The sequence below is a fragment of the Bubalus kerabau genome, chromosome 18 (genome assembly GCF_029407905.1).
Source record: "Bubalus kerabau isolate K-KA32 ecotype Philippines breed swamp buffalo chromosome 18, PCC_UOA_SB_1v2, whole genome shotgun sequence".
NCBI classification, from domain to species: Eukaryota; Metazoa; Chordata; class Mammalia; order Artiodactyla; family Bovidae; genus Bubalus; species Bubalus kerabau.
In genome coordinates this window covers 58,870,621-58,887,567 of record NC_073641.1, presented here as the reverse complement: position 1 = coordinate 58,887,567, position 16,947 = coordinate 58,870,621, and the positions used below count along the sequence as shown (strand labels likewise).

Genomic DNA, 16,947 nt, shown 5'->3' with positions numbered 1-16,947 from the left:
TTTCTGTCCAAACATGAGATTTGTTCCAAGTTTCTGCACCAACTTGCAAAAATAGAGTTAAAGCACATGTTCTGAGTATATGTACAATGTAAGAGTAATAACAGTATAATCAAGATCCGTGTCACAAACCATATCAAGCTTTTTTTATTAATTCATCTTAGAGACACTAAACCAAATTTTGGCAAGATCCAGTCTGATGTAAAGAAATCCTGTTTGAGACAAGATAGATATAAAACCATAGGATAAAATTACCTACAAACAGCTTTCACAGCAAAACCGGACATCCATTTCTTACCCTCCATCAGAGACACAAATGGAACCCGAGATGTTTCATCACTCTTTCCCAAAGTTTATGAAATAATGTGCCCCCTGATGAATCCAATTTCAGGAACTGGCATTGTTTCTAAATTCTGCTTCCTCTGTTTGGCTAAGAATAAATCTGTTAAAATATTAAGATATGCCAGTAAGTAGGATCATGTTTCTCTCACCGCCTGCAGCTGGTCATGTTATCTTTGAACTGAAAGCATCTCTGCTTATTACTGTGATCAAGAACCAACCATATCATTTGGACCACACAGAAAAAGAATTACATGAATGTAATTTAATATTATAGATTTGTATAAAATAAATATTATGGCACTAAATACACACATTTTACAAGCAATCAATCATTCACTTTATTTACCACTTTATTGATGTATTATTGCCCAATATTATACACATGACTGAAGCGACTTAGCAGCAGCAGCAGGCAGAGAGGATGGAAAGTAACTCAGGCACTAGATCTGCCCTCACAAGTTTCCCGGTGTAGCAGAGAGACAAAATGTGTACACAATTACAGAAAAGATAAAGTGTCATAGTCATTCCAACAGGAAGATAATGCACATTCTGGAGTGATCAGAGACAGCTCAATGGACAAGTGGCTTTCGGATTAGACTTGGAAAGCAAGAGATTTCTCCATGTAGAAAATAGAGAACGCACACTTCCTAGATGACAAAGGAGCATCACCAGCATAGGAACTACGGCAGGGTTCATGGTTCATGTTGGGAAAATAAGAATAACTCTTTACCAGGATTGCAAGAAGAAGCCCAGGAAGCAGGCATACATCAGTAACTTAAGCTATGACAAGGTCAATTAACACCTTGACCACCATGCTAGAGAGCAAGAATGTGACTCAATAGGCAACCGGTAGTTGCTGAAAAAGCTCTTAAGAAGGGATACAGATGCTCAGAGTTATGTTTAGGATGTAGAAAGGTGGAGTTCTAAGTATTTTAACAAAGATGGCACACGAAGTTAAAGTGGTATTCTTTACATTTCAAGACATTTGCATTCAATAGAGTATTAATTGATATATGTACATATTGATGGAAACTGGTTATGGCAGAGACAATTAATTGCTACTCAATACCTATTCATCCCTTTTGTTAAAGAACTCCCCAGATTAGGCAGGTGACAGAATAAAGACCAAACCCTTCTTAACTTGCCTTCTAGCTGGATAAAGTCATAAGACTAAATTACGAACCATGGGACATAGTCTGAAGTGCTGTGCACCACTTCTGGGAAGCGGCCTCTAGACATTTCCACACATCTCTTGAGGAAGATTCTTTCCCTTCTTTTTCCCTTCATCATGGAAAGTAGGTGTAATGTCTGGAGCTGAAGCAGCCAACATTGGCAAGGAGACCATGAGATGAGGGTCTCATATATCAGGACAAGAAGAGGAAGAACTTGGGCTCTGACACATGGAGCACTTGCACAGGACCAGAGCACCTTACCCGACATTTTTATGAAAGAGAGAAAGAAATTCTTATCTTTTCTGAGCTCTGGGTATTTTGGATATTCACCACTGGCATCTAAACCAAATCCTATCTGACACGGTTGAGAAAGTGATGCAAGAGGCTTTTTGTAGTCACACATCCAGCAAATCTGTTAACTTCACCTTAGGAACTCAAGAATTCTGTAAGGGGTGAGGCAAGCCATACTGGACAATCCAATCAGACCTGAGAAACTGCATCCAATAACTGAAGAAAACACATTCTTTTCAAGCACACATTACATATCTGCAGAAATTACCCATACTGTTGGCCAAAATTCAAGTCTCAGCAAATGTTGAAACATTGAATTCTTATCAAGTATGTTTTCTAATCACAAGGCTATTCAATTAAAAATCAGTAACACAAAGATAATCGTTGTACATTTAAAAATTAACTGCATGATGACTTGTTAATGTCTATAACCCAATAGATTCTAAGTTATATAAGAGAAACTGACGGACCAAGCTGGTCAAGAAAAGGGGAAAATCTGTAAAGACATGAACATAAATTTTTAAAACTAATAAACTTGGTCTCAATCAAAAACAAACCAAGGGTATGAGCATGTAATCTGCACACACAGAGAAATGCCAATGGTCACTAAACACAAAAAGCAGTGCTCCAGCTCACTGATAATTAAGGAAATGCAATTTAAAATAGCAAAGTATCATTTTTATAAAACATTAATAATTTAGTTTACTATCAATAATTGATGATTGCCAGTGTTGGTGAAGATACGGAAAATGCTCACCTACACTGATGATGGAGTGTCATATTAAGACAGTGGAGATGGTGGTCAATTGGGAAGTGACTTTGTCTTTCAAAAGTTTATGGTACATACCCTATACCCAAACATTTCCATGTCTGGCTCCATCCTACTGTTATGTTCCCAACATGCATGTAGAGTTATCTGCAGCACTTTTATAACAGTGAAAAATTATAACCTAAGTGTCCTTCAACAGAAAAACTGTTCAATGAACTGTTAGATTCAGTCTGAAGAATACAATGTATTAATTTAAAAAATAATAGTCATAGTAATACATACTATCAAGTAAAAGAAACTAAAGAATAAAGCATGAAGTGAGGAAAAAATACTATAATTGCACAAACATATATGTATATACATGTAAATGCATTCTTCAAAAAGGACTTGAAGTATACAGACCAATGTTTTAACAGTGATTACTTGGATTGGGGTGGGGCCTTGAGGATCAATAAAGAGAAAGATTATTCATTTTTTACTGGTCTCTATATTATCTCAATTATTACAATTTTAACATGCTTTTTGACAATATTATGTTTTCCTGAGTTATCTGTGTAAAAACAGTTCAGTAAATTATTCAATTTATCCCAAATCTCAGAGTGACATGTTGTTGTCGTTGTTGTAGTTGTTCAGTCACTAAATTGTGTCTGAAACTCTGTGACCCCATGGACTGTAGCCCGCCAGGCTCCTCTGTCCATGGGGTTCTCCAGGCAAGAATACTGGAGTGGGTTGCCATTTCCTTCTCCAGGGGGTCTTCCTGGACCAGGGACCAACCCTGTGTCTCCCGCATTACGGGCAGATTCTTCACCTTTGAGCCACTATATGCGGTGACTCATAAACTAGCATTCAGTCTCCTTGGTGATTGGAAAGGGTTTTTCCATTTTCCCCAACTGATTTAAACTTCACTGAACTCCAGAGAGTTTGGCTGATCCTGTAAATGTGGACAAATTTAAACTGAAGCACCTCCACGTAAGATACATCTTTCCAGATGTTAATTCTTACAGTATTTTTGAGAATTAAATGAGGCAATGCCTCTTAAGCACCTAATATCTCAATAAACAACAGCTATTATTATTATCAGTAAGAATCTCCATAGGTGTCTTGTAGTGCAACACAAACTTTACAATAAACACACTTATTTTCTGAGCTCTTCAAAGGCTCTGCCGCAGAGAAAGCGTGTCCAAGGGGAGATGCTCAAACGTACTCTAATCCTCCTATAGCAGATAGCTCTCAACCATACTTTAGAAATATTTTCAGTCCTGGAAATGACATATTGGGATTTGCTTAAAGTAAACGCTTGTCTAATCTACATCACTTTGCACTGCTGCTCACTGTGCAATCAAGTTCATTTTAATCCATAAATATCTCTAAGTAGATAAAGCAATATAATTTTGTACTGAGTTCTGAGTGGATTTATTAGATACTTAAAAGATAGTAATTGTATAATTTAATCATTGTAAAGTCACTTTGCTGGCACTGTCTAGTTCTGACCAGATATCGAAAAGAAATTCCATCACTGGATTCTGATACCGTATGAGAAATGAGCTTCTCTTTACTTCTAATGTGCTGGCCAAATTCTGACTCACAGTTGATAAGGAGTTCTGTGTTTTCTTTTCATATCGCAGAACTGTCATCTATATATAATTAGCACCTTATTTGAAGTTAGGGCCTTGTCTTCAAACTATAAACTAAAACTGCCTTCAATGATGGCCATTATTCTCGTAGTTCTTTATGGAAATACTAGTCTTATATCTATGTGAAGCTGCTGGGAAATGGTTAAACGAATATGTTTTCACACAGAACGAGTAATGCATATACACGATTAATATAAGAATTCCTCCCCTTACTCTTAATGAAACGTTATGCTATTTCATTGAAAATTGTCCCAATTTGCTATTAACTCTCCATTGCAATAACACCGTAAAAATGAATATGCTTTCATTTTGCTGTAAGATTTAACCACTGAAAGCATGTTATCACCCTTGCAAAATAATTTTAATTTACTCTGTGTTTATTTCATTTAGCACCTATGGTTTGCTACTCAGAGAGAAAAAGGCATTTACCAAGTAATGTAAGCCATTTTTCTCACCGTATGAAAATCTGATGAAGAACATTTTTCCAGCTGTCGAAACTAAAACTTATACACGACCAAGATACTCAACTGTAAATTTATCATGCTAATTTATGCAATTATTATCATGTTCAGCTTTTTAAAATCTTGTCTGAAATCTACACTGGTCTCAAAATACTTTTCAATTTTTGATAAGGCAAAAGAACTAAATGTGCATCTTTATGGAAGAGACAGTGTATTTCTTTTAAATGTTTATCTGTTCACTTAAAATCCCCCTCACATTATCCCTATTTAAAATATATTTAATGAATGTTATGCCTACATAATTGTCTATCAGAAGCTTTCTACAAGCCCCCTGCCCCACCTATGAGGCTGGACACCACAGTGCTGAAATCATTTTCTCCAACAGAGTGTAACATTCCTTCCACCTTTACCATGCTTTCTTGTACTTCTTGATAATTGAGTTACTCAGCCAAGAAGGCAGGGACAGTATCACAAACTGAGCTCTTTGACCTAGCGATAGTTACGTATTATTCATTTTCAATAACTAACAGGTCCTACTATACAGCACAGGGAACTCTGCTCAATGCTAATGTGGCAGCCTGGTTGGGAGGGCAGTATGGGACAGAATGAGTATTTGTGTATGTGTGGCTATAGAGTGTCTCTACCGAAAACCTGAAACTATCACAACATTGTTAACGGCTATACTCCAATGTAAAATATAAAGTTTAAAAACATCTGAGTTTTCTACCCACGAGCAATTTTATATAACCACATTACCAAGACTACTTAGAAAATAAACCACAAGTTTAACACACACGCACACACACAAAATAACTAATAGGTCTTAGTTTCTGAGCATGGAACCAAGACTACCTATGGCCTCATTGACTTTGAAAGGATATTAACACTCTTCAAGACAACTAAGTTTGTCTAATACCCCTATTAATATTCTTGGAAACCTTTGTATCTCTAAAATAAAATTATATTCCCCACTTGTAAAAAGAAAACTCTACTTATCATTCCTTTTCCTTCTGCTATTTCTTTTTATTTACTCTAGTTATTTTGAGGGTACTCAAACCAGACAGAAACACTCTGTCTCCACCATCCCTCCCCACAGTGATAAACCTCAGGAGGTGGCTGGGGCCTCAATAGTAACTGCTTAATTAAGGTTCCTCTGGTTATTAACTAAGAACTTAAGCCTCCTGGAAAAATTTTCTCCCTCAAGCAAGATGGCTCACCATTAGTAAAACAATCAGCAGTAGTTAAAAACCTCATTTTCACATATAGTTCATAAGTTTTACATCATGAAAATTGCTTCTCATCTAATTCTCTGTTTAAAAATGTTGCCTGCAGCACAATAAAAGGGCCTCTTTGAAAAATCTGAAGCTGAACAAAAGAAGCTGAAATGTGATCAGTTTCTCTTTCAAGTAATAAAACCGCCCCAATATTTGATCAATAGTTTCTCTTAAGAATTGATGCTTTAGAATTGTGGTGCTGGAAAAGACTCTTGAGAGTCCCTTGGACTGCAAGGAAATCAAACCAGTCAATCCTAAAGGAAATCAACCCTGAATATTCATTGGAAGGACTGATGCTGAAGCTGAAGCTCCAGTTGTTTGGCCACCTGATGCAAAGGACTGACTTATGGAAAAGACCCTGATGCTGGGAAAAATTGAGGACAAGAGGAGAAGCGTGAGGCAGAGGATGAGATGAGGCAGCATCACTGATTCAATGGACATGAGTTTGAATAAACTCTGGGAGATGGTCAAGGACAAGGAAAATTGACTTGCTGCAGTTCATGAGGTTGCAAAGAGTTGGACACGACTTAGTGACTGAATAACAACAGAGGCAGTTTCTCTTAAATACATTAATCCAAATACTAAGGATATTTTTGTCTTTTTTCCAAAATATATAAAATACTTGATCATCAATATATTGCAAAATTTTGACAAAGATGCTCATTTCAGTTCAATTGCTCAGTCATGTTTAACCCATGGACTGCAGCACACCAGGCTTCCCTGTCCATCACCAACTCCCAGAGCTTGCTCAAACTCATGTCCATCAAGTCGGTGATGCCATCCAACCATCTCGTTCTCTGCCATCCCCTTCTCCTGCCTTCAATCTTTCCCAGCATCAGGGTCTTTTCCAATGAGTCAGTTCTTCATATCAGGTGGCCAAAATATTGGAGCTTCAGCTTCAGCATCAGTCCTTACAATGAATATTCAGGATTGATTACCTTTAGGATAGACTGGTTTGACCTCCTTGCTGTCCAAGGGACTCAAGAGTCTTCTCCAACACCACAGTTCAAAAGCATCACTTATTCAGCACTTAGCTTTCTTTATGGTCCAGCTCTCACATCCATACATGACTACTAGAAAAACCACAGCTTTGACAGGGATGTAAGATGTCATAATCATCTTCTATGTAAACTTGTTGCACGTAGATATTCAGTGGGGAATCACATGTGAATGCGCTTCTTAAAATAACTTTAAATGGATTTAACATTCTTCTTGAGCTCACAGATTTATATTCTTAAACTATTTAAGACATAGCTATTCCAAAGTCTCTCAATGGACTAAACTTTAATCCTCCATATTTGCAAAGTGGAATAAAGAAAACAATTTTGATTTAATCAAAATCTAATCAAATGGGGGGAGCACCTTTTCTGAAACAAATTAGGTAAACAAAAACAGATGTCAAAGCCTTTTACACAAATGGAACCTGGGCCAAATTTATTTTCAAACAAGATGTGAAATATATAGAAATATCTCTAACCTAGTGAAATTCTGGGCACCATGGGTCAAATTTTGAGACCATGACTGTAGTTATCAGGAAACACTAGAGGGCGGAGTTGCATGGTGAAGTTTTTCTGACATCTCACTGGTGAAGGGGATATCAGTCATCAGATGCTTGCCCTTTATACAAACTCTCAAGATACTGAGTTATCTTGAAAGGCTTTAGATTTTTAACAGAAGATCTAAACTAGTTCACTACAGTCAAACACAGGACACCCAGACTGGAGTTCCATGGAGAATATTTGCTGTAAGGACATCTATCTTCCTTCCTGCACATGTTTATAACATGTCACTCCCCGTGAAGTAACCATCACTTTTCTCCTGAATAAAAGATTGTCAATAACCCACTTATGCTCCTGCCTTCGAAACCCAGGGATTTTAAGTTACAGATGACATTTCATGTCAAATCTGAGGAACTGATTATCCCATTTTGGTGAGCTAAGCACCATAAGCTGAGACAAAATGTCTCCATATTATTAAAAGTTTTCTGAGGAGGAAGAAGAAGTGTTCAACCTTCACAGCTCCTTTGTGCTCATTCTCTGTCAATGGCTGAGATTCAAAAAAGATGGGTACCCTGCATTCCACCGCACTGACAAATGGAAGCCATTTATGTCAAGTGGATTTTGGAAACCCAAATATCAATTTCTGTAGTTCCAGGAGCAACATAAAAAGCCACTTCTCCACTTTCAGCCCCTGCGAGACTTTCAGAGTGGCCATGTACATGTACATTACAAGTCATGTACATGCCATGTCAAAAGCTCCTAATTACAGTACATTGAAAATTACAGCCTCACACATTCATTCTCCAGATAATCAAGTTTCTCGGATGACATTCCATGAAGTGATGGAGCTTCCCTTCAAAATAATCCATCTCAGAAAATGTGTGTTTCTCAACAGAAAAAAAAAAAAATGTGTTTCTCCCAGAAGAGTGTTTTATTATCACTATATTTATAAAATATATTGTACTTATAAAAATCAGTGTTAAAAAGAATTATAATCCAAACAGGCTGAATTTCTCATGTTTCTCATATATGATAGTTTGTATTTAAGATCCTAACCCCTTGATAATTCTATAGATTGAACAGTGAATGTGGCAACATAAATGATTTAAATAATTCAAGAAGTACAAATTGAGCATCTGTGATTCTTAAAATCCAAAATACACTTTTCACTATTTTTTTTCTCTTAATATATATATGACTGTGTAGTCTTTTTCCCTGCTTTTAAAACCAATGTCTGAACATTCACCATAATATCCAAGATATACAACAGGTCAAGGAAATAGGGCCACTACCAAGGATTTCCCCGGTGGCTCAGATGGTAAAGCCTCTGCCTACAGTGTGGGAGACCCGGGTTCAATCCCTGGGTAGGGAACATCCCCTGGAGAGGGAAATGGCAACCCACTCCAGTACTCTTGCCTGGAGAATCCCATGGATGGAGGAGCCTGGCGGGCTACAGTCCATGGGGTCACAAAGAGTCGGACACGACTGAGCGACTTAACTTTCACTTTCAACTTTCACCAAGGTTTTTAATATATGTATGTAAACTTGAAAACTATAGGCTGTAAAATATTGACCTCGTCAGTCTACTCATGGAAAACTAAAACCCAGAATGGAATGTACTTTACTAAGAAAACTAACCATGGTAAACATCACTGCCATGCTTTCATGTCTGACTCTTTGCAACCCTTTGGACTGTAGCCTGCCAGGTTTCTCTGTCCCTGGGATTCTCCTGGCAAGAATACCAGAGTGGATTGCCACTTCCTACTCCAGGGGATCTTCTCAAACCAGGGATCTTCCTAGCCCAGGGATTGAACCCATGGCTCCTGTGTCTCCTTCATTGCACGTGGATTTTTTACCCACTGAGCTATTGGGGAAGCCCCTAAACATTCATGAATATATCCTACTTCATATCTCTAGAAAGCCACATACAGAAAATTTCTGTCAATCAATGTCAAATCTCATGCATGGGTAGACTTTTCTAACCATTTCATCTAAAATTTTAACCACCTCTTTCAGCTTTTCATACCCCTCTTTTTGGCCAAAGTTTCTCCCTTAGCACTTACAATGAATTAATTTACTAATTTTTTTACTTGGAATTTTTATTTGTTTATTATCCGTCTCCCTCTCTGGAGTATATGCCCTCTGAGGGCAGGAATTTTATTTCTTTTGCTTAGTCTTCTGTTTATCTCCAACCCTTAGAACAGTGCCTGGCCTAGTAAGTAATTAATAAATATTTGTTGGATTAAATGGATGAATGTAAATGAATAAACAACAAATCCAAAACCTAGCAGAATTTTATGTGTTCAAACTCTTGTTCTAACAGAACTACTAAAACAGTTACACCCCAAGAACTTTGAAAATGCTACCTGATTTAACTTTCCAACAACACTAAGGAATGAATACATACGGTATCACTGTGGGTCACACAACTTAGTGTGTAGCTGAGCTAAAATTTAGACCCTGGTCTGCATGTTGCTAAAGTCTATGTTTTGTCCATTATATCACACTGACCTACATATAATCTCAGCTCCTCTAGAAGATGTATAACAAGTGTATAAAAAGATCTAAAATTACAAAGGTTAATTGTGTCAAAATGCTCATACCCAGGGGGCTTTGAAGACTTAGAAGAAATAGTTGAGTATTTATGAATGGCTAGAAGAATATCCTATTTATTAGAAAAGCCTAGGGTTCCACAAATTCTCAATTACTCACATCAAGCCTCAGGTGATATAGTTCCTTTCAAGCAATGCTAACAACATTCGTTGATTTTCATTAGACACTATTATAGGAATAACTACATACAGGTCCAAACACTTTTACCCAATAATCCAATGATGTGTTGTCTGCAAGAGACACAATTTAGATTCAAGAAACAAATAGGTTGAAAATAAAAAGAATGAAGATAAATCATACAGACATATCCAAAAGACAGCTGGGATAGCTATACTAGTATCTTACAGATAAAATTGTTACTAAGGACCAAGAACATTTTGTCATTAAAAAAAAAGTCAGTCCATCAAGACATAACACTTATGAATGTATCTGCACTTAATAACAGAGCCCCAAAATACATAAAGAAAAAACTGGGAGAATTGAAAAGAGAAATAGACAATTTAACAATAACATTTGGAGACTTCAATACCTCACTTTTAACTAGACAGAAGACCAAAAAGGAAATAAACTAACTACACCAAACAGACCTTTATAGAATACATCACTCAACAAGAGCAGAATATATACTCTTCTTAAGAGCACATGGAATACTCTCCAGAATAGACCATATGTTAGAGCAAAATCCCTTACCCAAAACACTTCAGACCATATGTGTTTCAGAATTTCAAATTGTCCATATTTTTAAAGTATGTTGCATTTTTATTGTATTATATAAGATCCTTCATGCTCAGCAGGGTCTAAGTCAATATCCTGTAATTGATCACAATATTTCTACAGCAAAATATATGAAAACTGACACTACCTTAGAAAAAGACTATAAATAGCTTCAACTCAGTTCAGGTGTTTTGTCATGAAATAAATTACAAAAAAAATTGTTAACTCTTGCTTCTACTTTCAAAGCATTTTGGATACACTTCTCTTCATCTCTGCTGCCATCATCCAAATAGGAACCCCTGTTACCTCCTTCCTATCCATCAGGGAGCATTCTAGCAGCATCCGTCCTCTCAGCCCAGGTTCCTTCTAATCCAGGCATTACAAAGCAACCAAAGGTATTTGTTATTTTTATTATTTTACTCCTCTGTCTGAAACTCTACAATGATGTCCCATGGCTCTTAGAATGAAACACAAATCTATCACAGTGGGCTGTGCGGTAAGGTGCATCCCTACCTCCCCAACATCTCCTACTCTTCCTCACTCATGGATCTCCTTTTATTCCATCCAATACAACAAGCTCTTCATTATTTCAAGTCTTTAAGCTAGCTGCTCCTCCTTTCAGGGTGATTAGCATCAATCTTTAGATCTAAGCTCAACTATCATTGCCTCAGAAAGACTTTCCTTACTTACCCCTTCTATCTGGATACACTTAGTGTTTCCCATACCTTTAAAAAAAATGACTTTTAGAGTGGCTTTAGATGTACATAAAAGTTGCAAAGATAGCACAAAGAGTTCCCATATATGCCACACACAGTTTCTCCTACGGTCAGCATCTAACATCACTAAGGTACGTTTGTCACAACTTACTTAGTAGATCAACCCTGGTACGTTACTATTGACTAAGCTCCACATTTTACTAAGCTTTGCTAAGCTTCTCTGGTAGCTTAGTTGGTAAAGAATCTGCCTGCAGTGCAGGAGACCTGGGTTTGATCCCTGGGTTGGGAAGATCCCTGAAAAAGGAAATGGCAACCCACTCCAGTATTTTTGCCTGGAGAATTCCATGGAAAGAGGAGCCTGGCAGGCTACAGTCCAAGGGGTCGCAAGAGTCAGACACGACTTAGAAACTAAACCACCAGCACACTTCACTAGGATTTCACTAGTTCTTCTCTAATGTCCTTTTTCTATTTCCAGAATTCCATCAAGGACACATAACATTTTGTTACCGCATCTCCTGGTGGCTTCCCTGGTAGCTCAGACGGTAAAGAATCCGCCTGCAATACGGGAGACCTGGGTTTGATCCCTGGGTTGGGAAGGTCCCCTAGAGGAGGGCATGGCAATCCACTCCAGTATTCTTGCCTGGAGAACCCCATGGACAGAGGGGCATGCACGCCACATAGCCTTAGCTTTCTTGGCTTGTGACAGCTTCTTGGACTTTTCTTGTTTTTTCTTCACAGTGTTGAAGAGTACTGGCCAGGTATTTTGTAGGCTGTGCCCCAGTTTGGTTTGGTCTGCTGTTTTTCTCATGGTTCAATGAGGGTTATGGATTTTTAGAAGGAAGACTACAAAGGTAAGGAAGGTAGTCTCATCACATCATATCAAGGGCACATATTAGCAACATGGCTTATCACTGATAATGTTAAACTTGGCCATAAGGCTTAGGCAGCATTTGCCAGACTTCTCTACTGTTAAGTTAATCCCTCTCCCCACATTCTATCCTGAAACCAGTCTACTCTTCGAAAACAAGCCACTAAGTACAAAGGGCCAAGGGGAGCCGGGCTCCACCTCCTGGAGAGGACAGTATATAAATATATAATTTAGAATTCATCTGTGGGAGATTTGTCTCTTTTCCTGCATTTGCTTATTCATGCAGTCATTTATTTATAATAATATGCATACATGGAAGTTCATATTACAGTTTACATTATAACCCAATACTACATTATTTACTTTATTGCTCAAATTGTTCCAAATTTAGCCACTGGGGACTCTTCCAGGCTGGCTCTTGTGTCCTTTTGCTGAGTCCCATCATTGTGTTTTTTTGAGCATTTTCTTTTCTGGAACAACATACTCCAGCCTCATAGAATAATGTCTTGTATAAGACTGGTTCCTTTTATTGGAGGATGATATTGGAAACCAAGATCTGGTGCTAGGTAAACTGTAACTGGGGTTTTACTATTAGGCCTTCTCAAGAGACAGAGAGAAGAAATGGGTTTGTGTGTACTAACCCATGCACAAGCACATATCTATAAATATTTCCATATGTAACCATTTGTATCTATATTAAGCAAAACATGAGTTTACACTGTTTCCAACTCTAACCCAGTATCACATGGTTCATTGCATTTTTTAAATCATTTTTTAATCATTTTTTTAATCATCCAGATTTTTCCTACTGAAATTATTAACTTAATCTAAAATTACCTAGTTTGCTTACTTATTGTTTATTGTTTGTCCTTCATCATCAAGAATTTAAATTTAGAAGCAGAGGCCTGTTTCAACAAATTTCATAGCTCTAGAACCAAGAACAGTGCCTGCAACATGGGAGTGGTTAATGTACTGATGAGTGAAAAAATAGTCAATAAATATCATCAATTAATTCATAGTAGAAAAAAAGATGAAATATTTTGAGGCTAACCCTTGACATGAGTAAGAGCATCTTCTAAATGAAAAATAAACAGATATTAATCCAACTCTATGCTCTGTTATATCAATAATCACTGTGCATTCACTATCACTAGGAGTTGAAAGTTTCCCCAAAAGCATTTCAAGGAATGCTTGAGAATTTCCCCCTAAAGTTTACTATAGTGGAGCTTAATTATGCCCAAAATGAAAGTAACACATTTCTATCTCAGATTTCCTTCTATGCAACGTATACTACTTCAGTCTTAGTAGGGTGTAGATCACACAGAAGAGGCAGCCAGGAGGTAAGGACATTCCTCACCCATCCTATGCTTCAGCAAACTGCTCAAGGAGGTCTTTTCCCCCAAATCTAGGGACCACGTGTCACTCAAAGCTACCTGACAAATTTTGGTACAATTAGTTCTAATTTTGTTGACTTAGCATTTTTCTTCTTTCTACTATTTCTCGAATTATTGAGAAGCCTTGTCTAGCTCTGAAAATGTCTTTCATAGAAGCTTTTGTAGTATGAAAGGTAAAAGGAAGACAGTTTGAGAGGGGACTGAAAGGGATTCTACATTCAAGATTTTCTTTCCACTTCCAGGTTTGCCCTAAGGCATGCCTGTTGACTTGAGAGAACACATCGTGGGCAAGGGCTGTCACCCTGTTCACTGGGTCTTTTCTCTCTGAAGAACTGGAGGCTGCCCTGGAAACCTCCCATCTAGTTATCTTCAGTACAAAAAGAAGGATAAGATGTTGTCAAGAAAAGGAAGAGAAAGATGGAAGGAGGATAAGAGAAATATTTACAGAATGCTCAGTATATGCCTGGAAAATCCTGTGCTCTTTATTATTACTCTACTCTTAAGATTACAACTAATTTTACCAAAATTTGGTAAAGTTTTTAATTTCTTTGTGCTCAGTTGCTCAGTCATGTCTGACTCTTTGCAGCCCCATGGACTGTAGCCCTCCAGGCTCCTCTGTTCATGGAATTCTCTAGCAAGAAAACTGGAGTGGGTTGCCACTTCCTACTCCAGGGGATCTTCCTGACCCATGGACTGAACTTGAGTCTCTTGCATCTCTTGCATTGGCAGGTGGATTCTTTACCATTAGTACCACCTGGGAAGCCCTTGATTTTCTTATTTTCTTTTAAAAACTGATAGTGAGGACACTTACATACATACTTACATTAAAATCTGCAAATGTAACACAGAAAAGAAGTTAACACTGGGGTGGGACGAAAAGAGAAGTATTTCCTGTGGCTTCTGGAATATTCTGCCACAGGAATATAAATAAAATCCACTAATATTTGTGAGAGATATTACCCTTCTTAAAGACTTTTTTTTTAAACAGGCTGAACAAACCAAGGCAAGCCTGTATACATTTCTTGAAATAGTTCCTTGTTTATCTGAACTATTTTGTACCCTGGAGTTATGACATGTAAGTGTCAGGGCACAACTGCAGGTCCATATATAACAAAGGAGTGCCCAGAGGGTTCCTGAAATAAGAGCTGGATGCTCCATTCATACCGGGAGGGCCCCTGTGCCTAGATTAGGCCTTGGCCACTTGCACATAATTAGCATACCAAAATGAGAAAGAAAGCTGAACAACATATCAGGGCAATGGAACCCTGTTACCATGTAAAGGACACATGCATTGCCCAGGTGTCATTATTCAAAATCAACTTTGTTGAAGAGATGAAAACAGAGGGGAAAACAGGGTTTTAGATGTCGCTTTCAGAGCATATATACCTAAAAGGAGGGACTGAATAGGAAATATCTCCCCAATAAGTTCTCATTGACTTTACACAGCAACGTTTTTGTCACGTCTTCCCATGGAACTGCTTCCAGACCACCTCTACTTATGTGGGACTTTATTTGGCTAAATCATAAGAACAGTTGTTGAATTATAAGTTATGGGGACAGGGAAGATGCTGTTAAATATCCAAGGATACAGAAAGTACAAGCCATGGTGCAGTTTTTCCAGGCCATGTCCTCAGTGTCCGCTATCCATTTACTTGTAATTGTAGGTGATTATCTTGTCCATTCCCCGCTGCTCTGAAGGGTCAGAAGCACTGTAGCTTCACCCTCAGAGTCATCCCATCCTACTCTTAGAAGGTCCAAAAATAGAAGGAAGCTGAGTTTCCTTTGTTCCAGTCCCTTTAGCAAACATCAGTCACATCACGGCAAAGCCACACGCCAAGACAAAGCAGGAAATGAGTAAGGGAGACATGGTCTGTTCCCTTGCTGCATCGCCCTGTGTTGGGGTATTGTACTCACCAGTGGAAAATCATTTTCGAAGTTATGTTACAACTGTACAACTGCTCATTAAAAAAAAAAAAAAAATCCATCACCTAGTTTTCAGCCAGGTGGCAGATTTCACACCAAGAAAACTACCCAGCAGACATTCTTAGCAGTTCATTTATACCCGCGATCATACAGTAAAATTTCCAACAAATTATTCAATTTCTCTGAACAAAATGCTAGATGAAATCCTTCAACCAGTGACAACCTCAAGAAACCAAGTGTGTCACACATGGGTAATTTCACATTCACAGAGTCTTTTACTTGACATTTTAGTTTTTGAAAAGAGCAGATCTGTCTCACTGGAAACCTTTTTTTTTTTATTCTAGGTTTTTAAAAATAGACTCTACTTTTAAGATTTTTTATTTCCTGTGGTCTGAAGAACCGAACATATTTTCCCAGGCAGATTCAGAATAGTAGTATGAGGTCAATTTAAGAAGGAGTTGAAAATTGACTGTAGGTGGCTAATGGGTGAGCAGTAAATGCAACTTAATTTCCTTAAATCACATTCTCACCACAGAAATATGAACATGACCCCCATGATCTTCTCTATTTTTCTAAAACACTTGCTCATGTGTTCATTCACTCATGCCTACTACAAATATTCACTGAATGCCCACGAAGTGACCAAGAAAGTGACTGCCAAGCTACACTCATCTGTGTTACCTCATTTTTTTAATAAAATCTGTCCCACAGATTTTTAGGGACAGATTCTTCTTCTACAAGCAACTGAGTGGAGAGGCCAAGAGAGCAAAGAAGAGAAAGGGTCAAAAGGAAGATGTACTTGAAAAAAGCTAGAATGAATGTAGAAAAGCAGACACGTGTGGGAAAGAAAGTTCTGGAGAGTGTCATCCATCAGGACCACGTCATCCCTGGTCCTCTCTCCATAAAGGATAAAAGCAAGTACCAGTCCACGATACCCTGAAGGGTCTCCATCTTTTTTTTTACTACCATCTTGGAACCATCTGGCTTTGAAACAGATTGTAAAATTACTGTACACACAGCCCATACAGTAACTAAGATGGCTATAGTAGTAGATGCAGTATAATTTACATGTTTTATTCACTAGAGGATTATTAATCTGTTCTAGTGCAGATTTAACTGTTCAGTGTTTAACTGCAGTAAAATGCAGATCTAAGTGCTTTGAGAATTAGTAAGCAAATGAAACAAAAATCACTTCAAAGGCCAGGGAGATGCCTCGTGATGTGTTCTTTGTGTATTTTGATATTTTTAATTACCTATTACATACATCAGTACATGTATTT

The 16,947-nt window shown here is 37.8% G+C and overlaps 1 protein-coding gene across 1 annotated transcript in view; it reads right to left on the bottom strand.

The window, feature by feature from the left end:
- The window catches only part of MARCHF11 (membrane associated ring-CH-type finger 11), a 116,733-nt gene that overhangs the window by 90,938 nt on the left and 8,848 nt on the right, over positions 1-16,947 (bottom strand). The gene's annotated exons all lie outside the window — the stretch shown is intronic.